This window comes from Portunus trituberculatus, chromosome 21 (assembly GCF_017591435.1).
Source record: "Portunus trituberculatus isolate SZX2019 chromosome 21, ASM1759143v1, whole genome shotgun sequence".
Lineage (NCBI taxonomy): Eukaryota > Metazoa > Arthropoda > Malacostraca > Decapoda > Portunidae > Portunus > Portunus trituberculatus.
The window spans coordinates 2,572,339-2,577,768 of NC_059275.1; positions in this window are offsets into that span (position 1 = coordinate 2,572,339).

Here is a 5,430-nt window from a genome sequence, read left to right on the forward strand (position 1 = left end):
CTACACTTACTTGGTCACTGGTGTATGTTGGTAGAAAAATATATAAAAAAGGAAGAATATGTACTCACCTTCCGAAGTACAGTGGTGGTGGTGGTGGTGGTGGTCTTGGTGGTGGTGGTGGTGGTGGAGCTCTCACCTGACTTGAGACACACATAACGTATTTTCCTTTACTTCGGAACACGCAATGCACTTCACTTTTTTTTTTTTTATCGTTATTCATGTTTTTTCTCTTTCTTTTTTTTCAGTAAAGTCATCGCAAAGCACTTACTGCATTATATTCTTTTCTTCCTTTTTTTTCTTTGTCATATTAGTCATTGCAACAGGTTTTTCTTTTTTCTTATTATTATTATTTTGTATTTTTGTATTTTTTTTTCTTTTCTCTTTTTATTTATTTTTCTTTCATTTTATTCTTTTTGTTTTATTTTGTTTTGTTTTCGTCATCTCACACACATCTTTCACTTTACTCACTCACTTAAAACCATCACTTCACATCTCCATCGCAAAAAAAAAAAACTCTTCATTTCTCTACATTTATTTCCACATCAGTCTTCGCCAACACAATTAATTCCCCATTTCTACAACACAAATTTATTTTTCCACATCTATTTCCACATCAGTCTTCGCCAACACAATTAATTCCCATTTCTACAACACAAATTTATTTTTCCACATCTATTTCCACATCAGTCTTCGCCAACACAATTAATTCCCCATTTCTACAACACAAATTTATTTTTCTACATCTATTTCCACATCAGTCTTCGCAACACATTTTATTTCCCATTTCTACAACACAAATTTACTTTTCCACATTTATTTCCACATCAGTCTTCGCAACACATTTTATTTCCCATTCCTACGAGCCTACAACACGGAGCACGTCTGAACAAGAGGAGTTGGAGGCGCTGTTGCTCTGGACACCCTCCGAGGGACGCCAGGGGTAAACAAAGCGTCAGATAGACAGATAGATAGAATACTTGCACTGATAGACTGACATCTCATTGGGCCTTTTCGTTTAATAGTTTTTGTTACCCTTGACTTTTTTTTTTAAATCTCATATGTGTTCTCATGCTCTCTCATCGGTATTGTAGTTGTTGTTGTTGTTGTTGTTGTTTTAAGTCCCTCATTTATCTCCCCACGTATGTCATGTCTTCACTTGACTTCCTACCTATTTCTTTCCTACTGAATCACCTGCATGTGTTTTGTGTATTTTGTCATTGTTATTACTGCATTTTCCTGCATTTGTTTGTGTACTTTATCATTGTTATTATTGCTTTCTCCTTTCATTCACTCATTTATCATCCCATGTATTAATTTCCCATTCATTTCTTTCCTGTTTATTCTTATGTATGTGTTTGGATACTCTTTCATTGATATCATCGTAGTTTCCTCCTATTCTCTTATATATGATAGCAAGTAGCTTTTAATTAAACTCGACTTCCCATTCGTGTTTTTATTTTTTTCTATTCAATATTTTGTATGTTTGGAAACTCTATCATTAGTATTATCATAGTTTATCCTATTATTTCATTGATCATCCCACTTAATTTTCTTAATTTCATTTCCTATTCATTCCTTTCATAATCAATATCCTGTCTGTTTGTATATATTCTACCCTAGTTTCCTCCTATTCCTTAATTTATCATCCCTTACGTAACCAATGAGATATATTTAGCAATAGTGTGTTTAAGTAGCAGCTGAAAGGTTAGTCTGCAACTCAGTTTGTACTCTACACCCATTGTATAACCACTGAGACATATCTACGCAATAGTCTGCTGAAGTAGTAACTGAATCGTTAGTCTGTTGACCATGGTGGGAGACAGTTCCTTAAGTGCCCGCGAGACGGCTTGTTTCAACCTTAATAACTCAGCATTTCTTTAATTAACATCAGTTTCAGCCTTAGGTAACACTTTTTGTCATTTTTCATTTTCCTTCACGCAGACTAACTGAAATTACCCTGCTACTTCGTCTCACCCTCTGTCCAACTCTCTAATACAAGAGTTGACCAGTACTCTCAATCATTCATATCTGGAACTCCCTGCCTCCTACTGTATTTCCATCTTCCTACGACTTGACTTCCTTTTTAGAGGGAGGTTACAAGACATTTATCCCTGAATTTTTGGATAACTCACTTGACCTTTAAAGGAAGTGGCAATCCAGTGGGCCTTTTTTTTTCATATTTTGTTGCCCTTGGCCAGTTGCCCCTCCTGCAGGAGAAAAAAAAAAAGCGGTACTATGCTACTTAGGCGCGTTATCAGCATGTTACCTAGCTATTAAGTGTCTTTTTTGTTCTTTTCACGCACTTTTTATACCACTAATGAGTTTTCCCGCTAATATCTTGTAAAATGCGATCTTTTAACATTGAGAGGCTGTTTTCAATCGGTATCAGAAAACATGAACGGCTCGAATTTGGACTCAATTTCCACACTTTCTTCAGAACCTCCATTTTTTCCCTCTTGTCGAATGGACCAAGCAACTCAAAACCTCACGAGCAAAACTTGTCCTTGTTCATGTCACGCGGCGTGGTCTCGGCATCAGTCCAAGTTCAATTTTTGCCACTAAGAAAATTAGTCCTACATACTTAAATTCGCAATACATTCTATTTCCCATTGCTACAACTCATCAGTTCTCTACATTTATTTTCATTAATTTTCGAGGGAGGTTTCAAGACAATTATCCCTTATTGTGGCTAACTCTTTCGGACCTGCAAGTAGACCGGCAACTATAGGCTATAGGGTCAGTGGTGGTTTTTTTTTTTTTTTTTTAATGTCTTTAGCCAACATTCCTCTCTTACACATAAAAAGATGAAAAAAAAAACATTTGTCAGAATGCACACACACACACAAATAAAAATATATATATATATATATATATATATATATATATATATATATATATATATATATATATATATATATATATATATATATATATATATATATATATATATATATATATATATATATATATATATATATATATATATATATATATATATATATATATAACCGGCACTCCCTGCACTTTTCAGATTCATCAAAAGTTTCACTAAGCTTTCACAAGTCCTGTGAAGTAAGTGTATTCCTACACAATGCCCACAGGACAAAATTGATATCCTTCACAGCACACAGGAAGACGTTCACCTCGTGGCACGTCCTATTTCGTTGCTAGCCAAATTAACAGATGACAGCAAGCATCTAGGCCTATACCTATCAGAACACCTGGGAAGTGTGCTGAACCTGCTGTGGAGACTGGAGAGTCGATCTTCAAAGATGGCCTCACGAGTGGCATGCAGCGCGACTGAAAGGATCAGCAGCTCCACAAACAGCCTATCATCCACCATGAATCCCAATATGCCGCGACTCACAAATCCCAAATATAAATCCACAAATACCAGTAATACATAACGGAAAATTATTTTAATGCTTACTCTTGAATGGTGCAGAGCTAGCTGGACTTGGAAAATACTAGCGTGCATCAGACATACTAGACACGTGCACAACATAGCCTCTGTTTACTCCCACGTGCAGTGAGTTTCGTACGTTACACCGATATGATATACAGCTCACCACCATCAAAACAGTGCAGGCTTCTTCGTAACCAGGACGTATCATTCGTTACCAGCAGAAGTGCTAAAGGTGAGCCACATGAAATTAGGATCCCACTTACCCACCCTGGAGACGTTTAATTATTGTCTTATTTCCCTTCTCTCTGCCTCCACCACTGATACGGTTAGACCACTGGCTCACCCTGACCACCTCTGCTCATCTACAGCCTAAGGTACAGAGGTTTAGAGACAATAATGTGACGTAATAATAATAGCACTCACCAACACCTCTCCCTGATGCTCGTGTCATTGCTTCGAACCGTGAAATAGGAAAGGCATCATTGGTGTGGATGACGTGACATATGAAGGCGTGATGTCACAGTTTGCTGGTTGCCTCTCGGTTAATAAGACATATAAGGACTTGCAGGCATCATGTAAACCCAAATCGTTTATAGGAAATTCAAACAATGGGAAAGGTGAATTAAGAGATCTGCTAATCTGTTACATTGCAGTATTGTCCTATAATTTATTTACGTATGTAAGTGAGTAGTGATGTTTATCCATTTCTACTGATCATAACTTTGAGTATCATGGAAACAACCTTAGCCTACTTATTTTGAGAACACCTCTTCGTTACTGGCTTTTCATTTCCAAATCGTGATGTACCGTCAACTCATAAAAGTCACCATTTTTCTTTTTTCTTGTATTTGTTGAGTTATTTAAGAAATCACAATGCATTCACTGCAGAATATAAACTTTCAACTAAACAAAGAGTTGTGCATCATTCTGTTATGTACACTTAAAAGGTTAATAAAAAAAAAGTTTTACGTGGATGAGTGACGCCTGGCGACTTTATATCAATGATACTTCAATGCCACCAGTTACCTTTGAACTCCATACTGTTGGCTATATTCTAAGGGTTGGCCGGCTTCCTATGGTGTTCAAAGCGTAGAATGTGCAAAACATAAAAACTCTCCACACTTGTCACTTACTTTCGCGACTTTATATGAAATGTTACCAGAATTAGATTTTACAAGTGGACATGGTAAAACATTAATTTGATGGCTTTTGGATTTATTATGATCTGCAGCTTGATTTTAAAGTATATTGGTGAGAATGTCTAAAGAAAAGCATAAATAACAAAAAGCTAAATTTTATCTATTCAAATATGTATCCACAAAAAATTTTCATAATATTAACTCGCCATCAGGATTTACCACATAAGCATATACTACTACGTACAGACTGAAAACGACCACACACCTATCTTCGGCAAGTCTTCAGGCATTACCTGCCTCGCGGCTCTCAGCTGGTGAGGCTGGTGCATTAATAGCGGCGTGAGATTACAAGTGAAGGCCGGTGAAGGACTCAGGAGTTGGCCAAGCGAGCACGCGAGGGAAAAATGACTTCCTGTACTTAATATTATCCTGAGACTTCTCCAGAATAGTAATCGCGAAAGGCACACACGAGTTGATGGTAGGCTACTCGCAACATCAGTAATGAAATTAGACATATATTACATAAATATGAACCTAATCTAACCAGACCATCAAAAATGCTAAAACCATTCTAATATCATTTCATGTTTAGATAAAAATTCTGAATGTTCTTTTATACAAGAAATATGATTACCTTTGATTATATGATAGCCAAGCAAGAATTATACAAATGTTCCTTGCTGTCTTACTACCGTACCTCAAAGTTCTCCAGATGGAGCTCCAAGGTGGTCAGCATTGCAGGGGCTGGCATCACTCAAATATAGACTCCACACTGTCACATGATAATTCAGACTCCAGGTGTCAGTCTCTACTTATCCATTAATATTCTGAAATTGTAAGGATTTTCATACCATAATAGCAAGAAGAGGAAATGATACACAAATG